Consider the following 19,289-nt stretch of genomic DNA (forward strand, 5'->3'; position numbering starts at 1 on the left):
TAAAAAAATGTCATTGCAATAGAAAAATATTTGCATTGAAAATAAATTTTTTATTGCAAATACAAAATTTTGCATTAAAAAAATATATTGGAAAAAAAATATGAATCCAAAATGGGAGCATTTAATATTTTTGTTTTAATATTCGTCGAATTTCTTTATATTTTGACTATTTGACCATACATTAGCTATGTCAAGTATAACATTTAAAATAGTGAAAATTGTAAGAAGTTCGACGGAAGGGTGTTTTTTTTTTATTGTAGAAAAACAATGCAATGTTTTCTCAAAAACCAAGAAATACAAATAAACATATTTTACATTGGCAATCATTATATTGGTGACTTCCAAAAAAACATATTAACAATGCCTATTGACTAAATTCACTTAACTTATAACAATGAAAAAAATATGAACATTCAAAAAGTCACTTATAATTTCAAAAGAAAAGTAAGATTTGACTCTAAAAATAACCGAATAATGGAAACTCAAATTACCACCGCAAATTTCCTTTCAATTAGAAAAAAAACCTTCCTCTTTTTTTTCATCATAATTCTACGCTAAAAATCCAGCTGAACAATAAGCATTCCGCGGTTGTCTATACTTTTTATTTCTTTTGTCGTCCTTTAATGGAATACTTCCTCCCACTCCCAGAATGTTTATCAAACTGAAAGAAATCCAATTCTTTAGATATTTTGTTTATCAGCATTTTAAGGATAAATAGATACAAGAGGAAGGAAGAAAAAAAAATATGAATAATAAAACGGGCCTCTAATTCCCTGTATCCCTTTTCAATTTAGAGTAAAAACATCCTTTTTTTGCTTGTTTGAAATGTTTTGTTTTCTTCTTTTTTTTCTTTACCATCCGACATCCTTTTGCTTACCACCATTTGAGTTGTAAATCTTCTTGGTTGCATGCCTTGCATTCCTGTGCATTTGATATAAGCAACTCAGTAAGTGTATTGAGAAAACTGTGTATTTGGCAATGCGGTACTTGTTAATATTCATAAAAGCATCGAAATAAGGATGAAAGTAAGGATACAACAAAAAAAAAAAAAAAAGAAGAAAATACCCGAAGAAGAGAAGATACATTAAATCTGCATATCGAACTTGAATCAGCAGTCAAATATCACGCGCTCAGGATATACAAGCAAAAAAATATCACAAAAGTAACTTCACATCAAGGATAAACGTGAACACATAGAATATAGCAACGCCTGAGCCTCTGTCTAACGTGTATCCTTATCCTTGCACCTCTACTGCTCCTCCGGCAGCAGGATGAAGCATAAAAAAGTTGTTGGAATAGTATCTGCGGCTGGGAAAATCTGTTTACATCCATGATTAAAGACACATTTTGCAAACTACTGTGTGCCGACACGGCAGAGCATGGCAGCAGGATATCGGCACGTTTGGTATAAAGAAACCTGTAAAATGATCCAACAGTGTGCTTGAATGGGGCCAGTTTTGGTGTCGCAACTTACCAACTTCCACTTCTTTAGCTCCTGTACCATTTTTTTGTTCCTTGAAATAAAATTTATGCGATTCCATTTCATAGATATCATCACTTCAAGTCAATTTCGGGACGAGAAGTAGTTCCTGTTTCAAGTTTGCCATTGGAGTCTTATTTTTGTCTCCCACCAACAAGGAATTCGGTTTTAATGTGTTCCAGGATATTTTTTTTTCTTCTCAAAAACAGACTTTTTTTTGGTTGTTGTTTGGTGGAAACGGAAACGAAAGATAAATGTTAAATTAATTGGGAATATTGTTTGTTTGGTCGCGGTGGTGGATGGTTTCAGGAGCATTTTCAGGAACAGTTGCTATAAGAAACTCAATTTTATGAGAGGTTGATTGTGATAAAATTATTATTGACATACTTTGCGTTTATGAGTGACGAAGTAAATTGGTTTTCTTTGTTTGCATGGTGAACACTGTGTAGAGCATGGTGGATCGCGGATCGTGGATGCAGGCAGGCAGACTCATAAAACGTTTAAAAGGGTGTTACTCTTCATTTTATTTGACATGAAAAATATGTTCAAGCAATCGAGTTTGAAGAGAAGATGAATTTTGGGGAAACATAAAAATGGTTTTGGGTTTTTTTCAGTGCTTATAAAGTTCTTTCGAGTTCATTTGGAAATTTTATCGCGGAATAGGTATGATTTAAGCTCACATAGCAGACTTTTTAAGTAATATGAGAAGAACAATTTTTTTTTCGGAAAGAAACTAATTTTGTATCTTTGGTCGCATGGTCATTTTAATTCTTCTTGATTTTTGAATATATTTGTGGCTGAAGGGAAAAGTTGTAAGGAGAGTTGTTATAATTAATAACAAGCGATAAAAGTCTATTACCTTGAGTAACTTTCTTTGTTAGAAAGTAGCTTTGTTTGAAAAGAAAAAAAAAAAAACAGGACTTGATAAACAATAAAATTGTTGGTCCTTTGTTATATACAAGAACTTTAGATGACTTCTACCGTCAAGTAAGGTCAAATCTATCATATTACTCTACTACTGTCATTTTTTTTTCGGAATATTTCGTTTGATGTAATTCTTATAAATTTTAGACATCATTCATCCTTTAAATTTTAGACATCATTCATCTACAATGAACGCAAGAAATTGAGCTCAGTGCTTACTTTAATCAATTTCTGATCCGATGATCTCATTACGAACCGACGCTTAGTGGTAGTGACCTATAACTTTCAATCATTTCAGTGTACTTGGTAATAGCCTACTTGAATAGAGGGAATCTATTTTTTTCAATTTTGTTTTATTGAACATACTATATACAATTGACTTAAGCTTAACTTATTTCTAATAAGATACATTGATTGATATAAAATTTGTTGGCACATATGGGGCCTAACCTTATACAATGGATAAAAGATAAAATATACTTAAATATAGTAGGTACATGAATAGGCTTAATTTTACAAGTCTGCTGACTAGGTTATCCTCGGGGTGTTCGGTCCCGGCTGTCCAGTTGTGGTATTGATTATGGTGGGTTGGGTGGTATGGCATTTAGCCGCAGTAGTAGGCCGATTGCGTATCGGCGTAAAAGTAAACTACTTCCTCGTTGTCGGTTGGGATTATGTGCTCATCCAGAGCACTAAGGTATCTGGGTTCGGGATGTCGTTGTTGGGTTCTCATGCTTCTCATCAGCTGATTGGGGTGGTTGGCGATGCTTCCGACAAGGGAATCTAAAATTTTGTAAAAGGTCAACATAAAAAATTTTTTCGAAAAAAAAAATTAATTTTTTTTAAATAAAAAGAAATGTTTTTTTTTTTGTATATTACAAAACTAATAAACTCCTGCTCAAAATTAACGCACACATTTTTCGTCTGAAGTTATACCCCTGCATCTTATTTTAAAAGGCTTTAAAATTCTTTGGTGCATTTTTTTGTGTTTTGTTATTGTTTAGCAAGTCGAAAAAATGCTAAACTGCAACAGTATTATCAACCAAAAAAAAGATAAACCAAATTTAACAATTCAAGGTCTGAAAACTGATTATAAAATAATTTTTATTTTTAAGAATAAAAATTTAAAAAAAATGGAAGCGGGTGACGGTTCTTTCCCATAATTGTATGCAATACTTGGTATAGTCTCCTCTAGCGCATATGACAACCTGGAGTCGTTTGTCCATTCCACTAATTAACTTTTGAAGGTTTTGTTTTAACACTTCTTTCACTGAAGTTTTCAGTTGATCAAGACTGCTTGGAGGTGGATTTCGGTCGCGAATGCATCTTTTCAATATTTCCTACACATGTTCTATTGAATTCAAATCCAGATTTCTGTGTGGTTAATCCGAAGCTGGAATATTAAAATCTTGAAGATATTCTCAAACTACTCTAGCATGCATTATCGTGCATCAGACTAAACTGTGGACCAAATCTAGGGGTGATTGGAACCAGATGCTGTTCGAGGGCATCAGTCAAGTATTTTTGGGTACTTAACTTAGGTCTAGAAAGGCTCGCTAACTCCGTAGGTGTTGTAAAGCAGATTTAACTCCATGAAATTTTATGACTCTTCTATAAAAAGCTCGCGGGTTAACAGACAGACTTCAGCAAATCTCTCCCCAAATCTTCCCGACAAACATATTATTCCATACATTTAATTTAAGATCACTATTGTCTCATTTGAGAAAAAAACCATTATGCTGTGGCATAAAGTAATAGCAGGACTTTACTTTAAAATAAATAGGATGTGCGTTAAATTTGAGCAGGAGTGTATTACGGTTACTTAAACGCTTCTGTTTAAAAATATTCATTTAGATCCACTTAGATGCTTATAAGAAGATGAAATAAAAAGAGTGTGTGTACTTATGTACACGCGACTGAAGTTATACTTCGCATTCAGTATATATGTAAATGAATTTCATTTGATATTTTAAATTTCTATTATTAAATTAAATAATCCACACTTAGTTTTTTTACATTGTTATCAAGTGAACAATAAATTAATTCTTTCATCCTCCTTGCGTCCATGTAGTTTTCAATTTATTCTGTGAAATTTACTCATGTTGTGCGGTTAAGAACGTACGGTTTAACTAAAGTAAATGAATTGCGCATAAAATGTGCGATATGATAATTTTATGAGAATTGTGTGTGCTTCAGCACTAGTAGTAGCAATATGGAACTTGCAGGGTTGCTACAAAGCTCAAAAGTTAGCTGAGCTCAGCTCACAGCTCAGCTCAAATTTTGAGCTAGCTCACTTTTGAGCTATGTACCATAGCTTAGCTCATTTGAGCTGAGCTGAAAGTGAGCTGAGCTGATGGTTGAGCTGAGCTGTTGGGTGAGCTGAGCTGTCGGTGAGCTGAGCTGTTGGGTGAGCTAAGGTAAAGTGAGCTGAGCTGAGCTGTGATGGGTGAGGGGATACATTGATTTTTATTTGGAAAGTATAATGAAATATGAAGATATTTTAAACTTTTATAAAACACCATAGCTTAAGATGTTTGGTTCTAGTTATTAATGGAATTATTTTAACACATGGATCTTTTTTCTTGTTTTTTTTTAATAGTAAATATATTTCTATTTTTTTTAGTAAAATATTTCTTTTTTTATCATAAAAAAAAATTCCGGTACAATCAGGTTTTTCGACTTTTTTCAAAATTCCGAGAAAATCGCGTTTGAAAGTTGGATTAAACTTTTTTTTTGCGAAAAATCCCCGAATCTTTGAACGCTCCTGGAAGCTAAACCGCTTAAGAGCAATTTTCGGGAGTGATGCCAAATGATAGCTTGTGCCTACGCATTGCACATTGTCAGATTTTTAAAAAATCGCCTTCCATGTTAAACCGCCACATCATGCCTATTTTTTCAGAATCGTGACTATTTTTTTTTTTTTTACTTTTAAGTTCTCCCGGTTTGAGAACGCGTGGACCTACAGGGATGAGAGTTGTACCCAAATGTAGGTTAGAGTCCCCGCTACCTTTTGGCATCAAAAAAATTTTTTTTTAAATTTTCTTCAAAATTCCGAGATATAGGCGTTGGAAGTTGGGGGTGCTCACTCTCAGCTCAGCTCAAACCTCGCTCAAAAGTGAGCTAGCTCAAATTTGAGCTGAGCTGTGAGCTGAGCTAAAATGTGAGCGTTTTGCAACCCTGGCAACTTGCCACACGCAACTTGCCACATACAACTTGCCACATGCAACTTGCCACATGCAACTTGCCACATGAAACATGTAACTTGCAACGTGTTGTGTGTTTTATGTTTGCCGTACTGCGGCGTACTGCATTTTTAAATACTAAAGTACTGCCTACTCTAAAGGTGAAACGACAGCCCTGCTACCCAGGGTGATCGCGTCATAATCCCTTTGACATTCTTGTCAAAAAGTAAATTTTCATACTCACCCTCCCATAAGAAGTATAACTTCAATAACATTCTATGGCAGGAAACTTTAGTTAAGCTATGATTACACGGTCAACGAAATCGGTCAACGCGTTGACTCTGACGTCAAGAAAAAATCCATATTCTCTCTGTCATCTCACCGTCAACGTTCACAGTGTCAATGCATAAAACATTGACTATCACACGATTGACACTATTGAGGCAATGCTGTCCTAAATTACATTGACGCTCAGGTGTTTCAACGTGACGTTTACTTAGCAGTGTCAACGCGTTGACTCGCAAAACTTTTATTGATCACACTGTTTGACACAAAGCAAAAATTTTAATTTTCCAAAAATATTTTATAAAAAAAGCGGAGAAAATGGATTTGAAAAAAGCTCTCATAGAAAAATTAAACGAAAATTTGTTGCACATGGTTGAATTGAAATGTAAATATTTCGAGATACACGCAATGCACTTTTAATGCAATGCACAATATTGCGAGAAGACGAGACGAGAGCGTTGCGAAAGTAAAATTGATATCCTTCTTTTTACTCACATTCTTCTTTTTCCTGTCAAAAATAGACAATTACACAAAAAAAAATCTTAACATTACGATTTAAATCACCAATTAAAAATCTCGTCTCGTCGTCTCGCAATATTGTAGATCAGGCATAAGATAAAAGTCTTAAATGAATTCTGATAAGATTATTGAATGTAAAATTATTTTAGTTTTGTCGAAAAATTAGAAAAAAAATAAAAAAGTTTCGACATTTGATTTTTGAAAAATTGAAAAAAAATTAATGTGGCCACCTTCAAACGTTTATAGCATCAGAACGCTGCACCCAAAGTTAATGGTTATGTAGCTTAGAATATACAAATGTTTTTTGGTTTTTTGTAAAAAAAAATTTTTGTATCCAACATGGATGCCATGGCCATATCGAAAAGTTTTTTTTTTGTAAAATAAAAAACAAAAAGGTGAAATGAGAACCCCCCTCCCTCCAAAACGGTACACCATTCAAAAAATCGCCCGTCAACACAATGACAGCAGTTTTCGTTGACGATCACACGACGTAACACTCTTGGGACGGATTGTGACGTCATTTTTACGTCAGAGAGTCAACGCGTTGACCGATTTCGTTGACCGAGTAATCATAGCTTTACAAATTTTTATTTGGGTGCAGGATTATAAATCCACAGACCAAAAGGTCATAATGGACAATTGGCCCACTTGAATTGATTATAAGGATAGAAATCAAAATCGTGGAGCAATTTTCGCAACAAATTAGCTTTTCTATTTTGGTAAATTGACAGTTTTCGTTCAGCTTTTCGTTTACAGTACCCTGAATGTCCAGTAAAATTGAAAATTTATTTAGTTTTGCACACATGACCTTTTTAGTTTTTATTGTTTGGTTTTATTTTTTATTATTTTTGTTTTGGAATTCTTGGTACATTACATAAATATTTTTTCCGCTGATATCATTTTGTTTTCCTGGTGGTGAACGACAAAAAATAATTTCGTTTCGGGGAACCAAGAATCGTTATAGTCTAAGATCCCACCGCTTGATTTTGCATTAATCTGTTTTTTTGATGAAATGTACATCATATAAATGGAAATGACGAAAAGATTACAAAAAAACAAATTGGAGCAAATTGCATCCATCTGTTTTTTTGAAAATTCTAATACTAAATTAAAGCTTTATTATTCCTCTTTAAAATAAACTAGGGTTGCCATTCAAAATCTTGCCGCAAGTAGGGGTTGCCTGGTTTGAATATAAAATTCCAAAAAATGACTAAAAATGAAAAAAAAAAATTAGGTATTTAAATACAACGGCTTTGAATATTGATAAATAAAATACTAGCAAAATTAACTGTCCCTATTGTCCTTTTACCAAATAGTGAAAACCGTATGATTTTATGTCTTCTAGTTTTTGAGAAAGTTCTTTTCAGAACTTAAATTTTTTGTAAGCTTACTTTGGCACAGTCATCTGATTGTTTTTTTCTTTTTATTCTAATGCAAAACGAAAGTTTTTTTTTGTATGTGTGACTTTTATAGGTATATTAACAATATCTATCGATTTCAGTATCAATCTTTTTTCTATCACTTTTTGTTAAGAAAATAGCTTTTTGACCTTTTTCTAAATTCACCTCAGCTTACCCTACTAAAATGTTATAATATGACATAATATTTTTTTTACACCTCTAAGGCATACCATATAAGCAGGGTGGCGTTGTCGAAAGAACTCAAAAAATGAACTTGAAAGCGTGGCAAGTGGCAAACCTATGCCTTGACAGGATGTGTCGCCAAGCAACCCATGTGCAAACTATTTCTTTAGACACTTTAGAAGAAAATATAACTCTCAACTGGTATAACGATAGGGGTAGGTCGTCCTAGTCGAGATCTTAGACTATATTACAAAGCCGAAAAATTAAATTCCTGAAAATAAGTAGTTTGTCTGCTTTTCAATTTTCTCAAAAACTACATAGAAGACATAAAATCATACGGTTTTCACTATTTGGTAAAAGGACAATAGGGACAGTTAACTTTGCTAGTATTTTTTTTATTAAAATTCAAAACCTTGATTCAAAAATTTTTAGTGAATGTGTTTTGAAATTTGTTCTCAAAATTTTGACTTTAAAATCAAGTATTTCATTTAAAATTTATGATTAAGGGTGATATTCTTGATTTAAAAAAAGTTATTATTTATAACTGAAAGTTTTGCCGTTGTTTTTAAATAATTTTTTTTTTCATTTTTAGTTTTAGAATTTTAAATTCAAGCCAGGCAACCCCTACTTGCGGCAAGATTTTGAATGGCAACCCTAGTTTATTTTAAAGAGGAATAATAAAGCTTTAATTTAGTATTAGAATTTTCAAAAAAAAAACAGATGGATGCAATTTGCTCCAAAAGTGTACCTCTTTAAACCTGGAAACGGCAACCCTAGGGTTGCGGCAAGCTGTGACCAGGCAACCCTGTTTTTTTGTAATCTTTACGTCATTTCCTTTGATATGATGTACATTTCATCAAATAAACAGATTGATGCAAAATCGAGCGTAGGGATCCTGTACTATTAATAGAAATTCATTTTAATCAAAACAAGTGCAATTAGTCAAACTAAAATAAAATTCTCAAGAAGTGCTGTTTTCGTCCTTAAAACAAATCTCTTTTAACATATCTTTATGTTGAAAACATTATAATTTCCAAAAAATCCAAACTTATGCTTAGAGGGACTTTGTAACCAAACGTCATTTCCCCATGCTATTTTCCTATGCAATCAGGAAATTGGTTTTTACCCTTCCCATGTTGTCTTCCTCTTTCGTCACATTCGAACTTCTTAAGTAAAGCCAGATGACGAAAAAAAAAATAACCCCACTCCTTTTAAAAAATATGATTTACCAAAAAATATTCACAACAAACTGCTACCTACCTTCTGACAGCCAGCAATGCAAAAAAAGTGTATACAAAAATTCCTTCTCTGCATGACAATCCTAGACACATACTTAAAACCTGAAGAAAAAAAAAAACTTCGAACTTCTATCACAGCAAAAAGACTTCCAATACCAATAGAGTGCATATAGTCGGAACCAAAACTTTAAGTTAAAGAAAAATTCCATGATGGAGTTTCTCTGGTAAGCTTCAATTGGGAAACAACATTCTACAAACTTAATCTCCTCTCGCAAACAACACACAACCAGAGTTGTTTGGAAGGGTTGATAGTAGTAGTAGTAGTTTGTTGTTTTTATAATTTCCTTCCTCTTTGCTCCATGTGACATCGACTTCAGCTTCGACAGTTTTCATATTCCTACAGAAGTGAAGCGAAGAGATCGAGAGTGCTGCAAAAGCTTGGTCTTTGGTTTTTACCTATTATATCCTCAAAGGTATCATAGAACTTTTGCTTGGATATACCTTTGCCTGATGGAAAAGCATAGGTATACCGTAACCATCCACCCCCTAACTCACTTTCTCAAAATTCACCCAATCTAACCTTTTTGTATGCCTTCCTGGTGTTGGTTGTCGTTCTTTTATTCCCCCTAAGGACCGCAAAACAGAAAACCCCAAAAACCGACTTTTGGGTACAATTAACTTAATTTGAACGAAACATGGGAAAGTTTCCTGGCGCTCGTATCTAAATGATTTTATAGCTTAACGATGACTTTTCGCCTCTTTGTCTTTATCTTTGTCTTTGTTGTTATTGTTTAGGATAATATTTAAGGTGACGGAATGTTAGGGTAGGTGCCTAAACAAGGATATAGAATACCTGCTGCATATGGTGAATCCTTTCGAACTTCGAGTATGAAGTCACGAATTGCTAATTTAATTATAAATTATTTTCCTATAATTCATTTTTAGTTCAAGGATATTTAGGTTCGCATAGCAAGGATACAAAGATGAGACACAAGTTCTACACACAGACAACATCAGGCCTTAGGGATTAAATAAAAGTATAGAAAATGTCAAGCAAATTCCAGGGGGTATCCAATCCATACCAACTCTTCGTCACAAAGCAGCCTTGAACTTCCTGAAGTTGTATATATTTTTATTTTTAATAAAATAAACCCCAATAAGGATGCATCCTTAAGACAAAATGCAAAGTGGATTGTCTTGAAGAAAAAGAAGAAAACATAATTTTCTTTATTTGTGTATTTTTCGTTCTGATGGTTGATGTCAAAAAGAAGTCGTCTTCGGTTAACCTCTTGTCTTGTCTTGTCTTTTTTTATATTATAAAAAGCTACTTGAGAAAAAAAATGTTCAGTTTTTATTAACTGGATTATTTGTGTTCTTTTTTACTGCAAGGACCAGCCACTAGACGACCTAATTGAAGGGAATCAAAATTATAAACCTTTTTTCTTCTGTTTCTTGATCTTATCATTTAATTGAGAACAAGGGGAAAGCTTTTAATATTTTAAGATTTATGTCATTGGGCTTAACATTTTTTTTTTTTTTTTTTTTTTGTTATTTCTTGGAAATCAGATGACCTTGAGGTGGTTTGATGGGAGCCATTTTTATGACACTTTTGCTTGTAATTTTGTTTGAATAAATTTTAAGGAATGTCAAGAGTGTCTAGAAAAATGTTTTTGACTTAAATAAGTGCAGATACTTATGTTTAAAAAATCAAGTCTGAATGTCTGATTTTATACCATATAACAATCAACATTTAACTAGATTGTTTTTAATTTCTGGAAAGTAGTTTAGTCAAATCATAATCAAAAACCAACTGTACCTCAAACAATGGATTTTTTTCGTTTTTAAAATGGCTGCTGCTATCGTTTGATTAAAATTCAATATTCTTGTATTACAATTTATTACTTTTTAAATAACTTTTTAATAAATTTCTATTATATTTTAATACAATTATACCTATTTAAATGTAATTCTATTATATTGAAATGTAATACAATTTTATTAAAATGTAATACAAAAATAATAAAATCTTATATTAAAATCTAAATATAAAATCTAGCATTAAAATTCAATGCCTACATGATTAGAATTTAATACCGGCGGGTTAGTTTGTAACCCACGGAGGTTATTTTCTAATAATTTGTATTACAAGCAGTAAACTTAATACTTAAATATTTAAATTTAATACAAAAAAAGATGAAAAATAATTTTAATATTTTGGAAGTATTAAAATGTAATATTTTTTGTATTGAAAATTGCTCTAATACAAGAGTTGTATTTAAAAATACTACAGAATTTTTAACAGTTTACCTCTCGCCCTACTTCGACTCTCTATAGATTTTGGAGTAGGTGGTACGTTCGGTGAATGCAAATTTTCTGCAAATTCAAAAGCTAGCAAAAATCGCACCTATTCATAATCCTATAGTCAGCTCGAACAGGGAGTTATCGGTATACCTCACTTACATATTTCATAAGCTTAATCATTTCTTTTATTTTTAAAACCACCATAATTTTAAGGAGCTGATATTTTTGTTTTCTATTTCTAACGTAGGTAGCCATGGCAGAAATTGATCGGGAGATTGGTTCAGGGCGCCAGGACCTAAATGTGCGTTTCCATTAACAAAGGATATAAAGATCTATGGCGACTTACATATTTTGTTGGGCATTGTTTACAAAAGCTGTTCGTCTTGATGATGCGAAGAGACGATTGTGGTGGCCAAGTGCATTTTGCAACTCGATTAGGTACCTACGTTTTCATCCACGAGAAAGAAGCAGAAAAAGTTGCCATTTGAATGTGGTTCGAACAATAAGTAGTGCGGTCTTTAAGTACACTGAGGGAAAAGCCACCATAATAACAACGTAAAATCAATGAAAACCACATTGATTTAACTATTATTCGGGATGATTTTGCGTTGTAGATGAACATTTTAAAATCAACGTGGTAAAAAACGTTAATTTTTAATCTCACCGATCTGTGCCATCGATCGAACACATCAAGAAATTTAAATATGTAAACGAAAACTGAATGGACTTGCCGGGATAACTCGCGATCACAAAAAGTGTAACTTTGATGAATTAATTTAACTATCTCAGTGAGCCTGAAAAATATTCTTATATTTACAGTGTCTTTAAGAAAAGTCATACTTTAAAACATGTGAAAGATGACCCAATCATAAAAGCATTCTATAATCTTCTGCAAAAAAAAATTTTATATTATAAATCCAATCCGACCAGTAAATCTTACCACGGGTTGAAATATTGTAAAAGCTAATATTGGATTCCTAAACACTGAACCAAAAAGGTACATAAAATTAATGAATTTGTACATTAAATTAATGTAAAAATTCATGGCAAATGAGCCAATGTAAAAATTCATTAAATTTAAGAATCTTTTTAAGAACAAATTCATAAGGGAATGAATCTTTCTTATAAATAAAGAATAAGTTCTTAAATTTTAAGAATTCTGTTCATAAACGAATTTGAAAAGTTTTGAGCATGTATAAGAAAAGTTTCTTAGATTTTAAGAAAAATTCATACAATTTAAGAATTATTTCTGAAATCTTTTTTTTTTTGTCTTCTATAATTTAAGAACAAAGTTTAAGAAAAGTTTCTTACATTTTATGATTATTTCTTAAATTTTATGATTTTTTTCATAAATTTCGCAAAAAATTGAATGAAATGTTGCTTAAATTTTATGAAAAAAATCATAAAAACTATGAATTTTTCTTAAAGTTTTATGATTGTTTTCATAAAATGTAATACACTTTTCATTAAAATGTATGCATTTATTTATATAGATGTATATAATATACATTACCATTCCAAGCATTTAATTTGTTCCTGAAAAAAATTGCATTCCAATCAAACAAACAGCCAAAGAAAACAACCCAAAATCTAAAACAAACAAATGAAATAATTTTTAAAAATAAAAGAAATTATTGAGTTTAAACGTAATAAAAATGTTTTATTGGTCACTGTCACTATACATTTACATATTTTTTAATTTAATTTTTCTTTTTTAATTGATGCATCATCTGGAAAGATAAAAAAAAGTTTATATATTAGTATGGTTAAAAAAATCGAAATAGGAGGTAGAATTATCTTTTACCTTATTGTAACCGGCAGCATTAGGCTCTGCAGCTGAAAGAAAAAACAATACAAAATTGAATAAGTTAGGGAAAGATCACAATATAAAAAATTTAGGTATGTAGATACATCATTATGAAGAATAAAACAAAATTAAAACTAAATTTAAATATTTAAAGGAGTTAAATAACATGCAACACTTACTAAATTCTATGTTTTCCAAACATAATGTGTTTGCTTTATTCTGCAACTTCGGGTGTTCTGGATCTGTTGCAAACAGCCTTTAAGATGGTTTTTACGGAGCAGTATTTAGTGCCATTTTGTCGGTTCTATTATATTTCGGTTTTTTGCGAAAATAACATGGTCTCAAATTGAAGATTACTCACGTGCCTACTCATTTCACAAAAGTATCTAAATTATGTACCTATAACAAAAAAATTTAAAATATATATATAAAATATAGAAAGAAATGTTTAATATAATTATGTTTTTATACTTATCTGAGTATATAAGAAAGAGGCAACGTGAACCAACAATAATTTCCACTGTTGAAATGTCTTATACTCTTCAAAATTGTTTACGGGGTTTAAAATATATAACACATAATAAATATTGTTTTTTATTCACAAAATTTGTTTCGGCAACGACCTTCCACTTTGAATATCAGATGTTAAACTAAATCCGCAGAGAAATCCTTCTTAGGCATAGATTCAAAACAACAGTTATTGTTTTCTAGATTGATGAAAAAATACATAGACTTTAAGAAAATATACTTAACAACTCAAAAGGTAAGAATTTTTTCATAAATTATATGTATACTTTCATAAAATTAAAGAAATAATTCTTAAATTTTGGAAAAATATGAATTTCGAACTTAAAAAGTATGAACAGATTCTTAGATTTTAAGAATAAGTTCTTAATACCGAATGCAGGATAACGGTAAAATTAATGAAAAAATACATTCATTTTAAGAAAAAATACATTCATTTACAAATGTAATTTTAAAAATAGATTTTTCTCAATTTTAGAAGGAAAAAAAGTGAATTTTAAAAATTATTTTAACTAAAAATGCAACTGAATGGAAAATAATAGTGAATTTCATTCATAAAAGTATGTCCAGATTCTAAGATTCAGCAAAATATTCTTTCAAATTGGAGCTAGAAGTTTATGAATTTATTCATAAACCTTCGTATTTGTTCTTAAAAAAAATTCATAAAAATTTTTTCCATAGGAAAATTTTAATGAAAACTGATTCTTAAATTTTATGAATTTTTCTTAAATCTAAACTTTTTTTTTAAGAATTTGTGCTTAAATTTAATGAATTTTTCTTAAAAATGTATGAATTTTGGTTTATGAACAAGATTCATAGTTTTTAAGAATAATAATTTTTTCAGTGAACTTTAATTTGCACAGAATTGGGTCTCTTACAAATTTTCTCAAGCTTCTATTTACGAATAATATTATTTCAATGTCTTACATTTTCCAATACCTACTTCTACCCTATATTTCTAGAAGTCAAAGAAAGAAAAATCCAGTCAACAGGGATTTTTTAGTCTTAGGCCCAATTTATTCACTCTCCATTAAATTTAAAGGCACCATTAAAAATTTAAAATCTGTCAAATCGCATACGAATTTTAAAATTTCCCATTTTTAATGGCGACTTTAAATTTAATGGAGAGTGAATAAATTGGGCCTTAGAGTCTAAGGAATAGAGGAGTACATTTCTGCGAGTTAAAGACTTATTTACTGAGTCCAACAATTTAACATCAAATAGGTGGATGAATTTATTTTACTATACAAAACTATTTGTCGAATACCAATTTTTGTTCGGGGTAAAATAGTCAAATGTCATCAACGTTTGATGATCAGTCCTTATCCGAGGTATACGCGTAACGTTTCCAGTTACGATTTCGTACCCCTTCATTAAAATTTAGGAGTTTATTCTCCAAATGATTGTGCTCAATAAAACAAGTCTGAAAGGATGATATCAGTAATTGGAGGATACCTCTGGAAGAACAAATTGAAGCAATTGGTATGAAGAACAAAGTTTGGCCACTGTGCGCCAGTGTTTCCAGAGAATTTTAGAGGCAAGGAGCCGAATTTTAGAAGCCTTGGAGCCAAAAATCTCCAATTTCAAAAATTGTTCATAAAAACTCATAATAATGTATTTTGTACCATTTTTTTTTTTTATTTTTTTCATCATTTTTTTCCAACTTCAAATTAACTTAGATATACATACATACATAAACAAAAAATTAAAAAAAAAAAAAAAATAAAAAAGAGATAATACTCTATTAAATTTATCAGACTTCAAGTTAGATTCTTTAATTTTTATTTTAGTAATAAATAACAAAACAAATATACATTGTGGAAAAGAGGAAACAAAATATGAGGCGTTCAAAATAATAATGGGTCAAGTCCATTTGAAATTTGCTTTTTCTCAGAAACTAAAGGAACTTTTGAAATAAATGTTTCACAGATCGATAGCTCTATATCTCCAAAAAGTCTTTCTTTTATTTTATTTGGTATAAAACGAAACCCTTAATTTTTAAGACCTTAAAACATCCAACCTAAAGAGAAGTGGACTTGACCCATTATAATTCTGAGCGCCTCATATATGAATGAAAAAGTTTAGTTCTACTTCGAAGACTTTTAAGGCGTGATCATAATAATCAAATTCTTTTATTATAAAAGTTTATTAATTTTAAAGGAGCCAAAAATCGCCAAATTGAAAACTTAAGGAGCCAAATTTTGATAAATCGGAAATCAGAATTTGAAGGAGCCGAAGAAAACTTGAAGGAGCCGGTTTGGCTATAAATAGCCGGTGCTGGCAACATTGCTGTGCGCCACCAAGTTGATCTCCTCCGTCCTCAGTCTAACTTTTCATCAAAAAATTGATTTTTAATTTATTTTTCATATAAATCAAAACCTATTCGTAAAAAGTCATTAAGACTCAATCTAAACGTGTACCAGGAATTTAATCTAACTATAAACCTATTCACCCTGCCTGGGTAGGTACCTACTATGTAGAGTAGTACACATCACAACTTGAACTACATCAAAATTCTGAACAACTTTACTCTGCTACCACAAAACTCAAACATTTTCGATTTATACATCCGAAAACTTCTGGGAATCCGCATAGTTGATGTTACCTCCTGGAGCAATATATGCGATGTGCAGGAAAAATTAACCACCATCGCCTGCAAACCCTCAAAAACCCTACCCACGACATAATACCCAGAGGGAATGAACCAAACAGAACATGAACTGTTGCCTGTCACTTTTCAAAATGATTCTTTCTCCTCACAGTTATATTCTGTGTCCTTTTCTATCTCATTCAAACCATTAAACCAGCCAACCAAGCCAAACCAAGTCACCTTTTCGTGCCTTGGAATAGACCAACCGGATTATCTGAAATTAATTATAATTCTTATCGCTGGAAAAACAAAAAAGAAATAAGGAAAAAATTACGGATAACGCCAAAGGATCCTATTTTTTTTTATACAAATTTTGTTATCCTTCAAGCCACGACAAGGATACGACTCGTTTTATGCCACACAAGATGGCAAAGAATTTTTCCTTTTTTTTTTGTATCAACTTCCTTGCTGCACGAAAGCAATTACCAAATCTGTTAGATTATACGGTCTTGAATAATATTCTAGGCAATTTGATTGTGATGACAGGATAATAAGATCTCATCCTTCCTCAAAGCACTGCGCACTGAGAATCAAGCAAACAGCTAATGCTGGGATTAACTTGTCACAGAAAATATGTCTATGTGCATAAGGAGCAGGGAAGAAGGCAATAATTCGGAGGGGGCATAGGAAAATTCTACGGTTCATTAATTCTTGAAACACTTTGGGGGTATGCATACTTAGTGGAATTATTATTATTATTATTATTGCTTTTGAATTTGGATACGATATCGAACATTGTTGGAATGCAATTATTGTTACGACCGGGTGGGCGTCTGAGTATGCAATCAAAGATTCTTAAGCCATTTTAATTTATTCAAATTTGCTTAAAATGTGCGTTATCCTTAATTTTGTACATGCAAGCAATTAGGAAATGAAGAGTAAAAAGAAAGTGAAACACGATAATAATTCTATAGCAGAACTATAGCTCAGTTTAAATACACCTGTGCATATGTGGAACTCTAAGGTAAATAGAAATTTTTGGGACAACTCATTTTGGCGAAGGGGAAGGTTTTATCGGCAACGCTTGACTCTGTCTCGGAAAGGCAATTACAACCAGCAGCGGCAAGGGCAGAAGGACAGTGGAAACATACACAGCTTAGAAATTAGATGTGTCAATATTACTGCATCAAGGGGCACGGTAGTGCCCAGCCAAGTTCTCTAGCAACTTTGGCACTACACCCTTAGAAATTAGAAATTTGTACTTTGTTGAGCTGGTCAAAACCAAACTCTTCACAAAATTTCAGCTTCTTACGATGAGTAGTTTCTGAGATATAGGGCTTCAAAAATCGCAAAACCCGCAGCTTACTCACTGACAGATCATCAAAATTATGGAGAACTTCCCGCTATCATAGAAACTTGAAATTTTACACGGTTATAGGACTTGTGGTGTATATACAAAGGGAAAAATCGAAAATTTGAGATCTTCAATTCAGGGGGTGTGGCATCCGCCCATTTCCGCTGAATTTTCATCAAATATTAGATCACTTCTGACTATAGTTCAATTTTGAAATTTTTTAGATTGGTAGATATGGTAGTTTATACAAAAGAAAAAATTCAAAATTTGAGAATTTTAGCCAGGGGCGTGGCAACCGCCTATTTTCACTGAATTTTCAACAAATATAGAGATTTTCAATTCTACAGCCATTCCTTGCAAAAAGTAGTGAAATCACACCAAAAACATTACTGTTAAAAAAAGAGCCAAGTTCTCCTATGTTAAAATTATTCTAGCACAAAAAGTACTGAGATGTAAAAGTGTACCAAGTTCTAAAGTTTGGGTTCATATTCGTATAAATAAAATTTTGATTGTTTACTTGGCAATTTTTAAAATAACTTTAAAAATCGGTAATTAAAAGAAAAATTGTCAAGAGAAAAATCAAAATTTTATTTATACGAATATGAACCCAAACTTTAGAACTTGGTACACTTTTACATCTCAGTACTAGAATGTGCTAGTATAATTTTAGCATAGGAGAACTTGGCTCTTTATTTAACAGTAATGTTTTTGTTGTGATAGGGTTTCACAAGGTTATGAATGAGATTGAAAATAATTAAATTAGTCCAAAGCAACCAAGAAGTCCTTAAGCAGAATAATAAGTGTGAGAAAAATCTTCGAACTCTTTGTACAGAAGAGAAAAGAAATCCAACTTCTAAATTTAAATTTTATTCTAAAAATCTGTCAAGACTTAGGTATATTAAAACTTTTCGTGTTTCATGACTGTATCAAGAGTAAATTCGAAATAATGATACATACAACGGCATTATTATCAGAGTTGTCCACGGAGAAAAAAGGGCACCTTAAAATATGATTTTAATGTGAATTTTCATCGTAAAAAACCGAATGCAAAAATAGTGGGTCCCTAAGTATTTTTGTGTGTCTGCGTTTATAAAGAACTAAAGACTAAAATTAGTATTTTTGGAGACTATTTAGAAAGATTTTTGGAATTTTATTAACAAAAATAACGATACCTCCCGTATTCCAATTTTGGAAAACAGCCCAAAGGATTTTGATGACAAAATTCGAATGCTTGTTTCAAACCAAGGTCTATCTTTTAATGAAAAAAGTTTTTTTTTTTCGAAAATCATTTGTTCCAGAACTGGTTCGATCTATAAATTCCGGAAATATTAAAATAAAAAAAAATTCCATTTGATTCAGTATGTAATGAATAAACTTTATTCAATTTAAGTAGTTAGCTGTTACTTCGTAGAAAGCTAAAAATGCACTGCGTAGTATGTTGAAATCAAAAACATTTGCATAATGAGAGTAGGTAAGGTATATAAAACGAAAATGCATAACG

The 19,289-nt window shown here is 31.5% G+C and overlaps 1 long non-coding RNA gene across 2 annotated transcripts; it reads right to left on the reverse strand.

Annotated features, from left to right (window-relative positions):
• Positions 1–13,150: 13,150 nt before the first annotated feature.
• LOC129916508 (uncharacterized) lies at positions 13,151–14,221 on the reverse strand. Of its 2 annotated transcripts, XR_008772483.1 has the most exons (4): positions 13,791–14,221; positions 13,499–13,718; positions 13,317–13,348; positions 13,151–13,242 (listed from the first exon to the last, which is right to left on the reverse strand). It is a non-coding gene; the product is annotated as an uncharacterized LOC129916508 (long non-coding RNA). The 2 variants fall into 2 exon arrangements; XR_008772482.1 differs by having other exon boundaries at positions 13,499–14,221.
• Positions 14,222–19,289: the final 5,068 nt, after the last annotated feature.

This window comes from Episyrphus balteatus, chromosome 3, assembly GCF_945859705.1.
Source record: "Episyrphus balteatus chromosome 3, idEpiBalt1.1, whole genome shotgun sequence".
NCBI classification, from domain to species: domain Eukaryota; kingdom Metazoa; phylum Arthropoda; class Insecta; order Diptera; family Syrphidae; genus Episyrphus; species Episyrphus balteatus.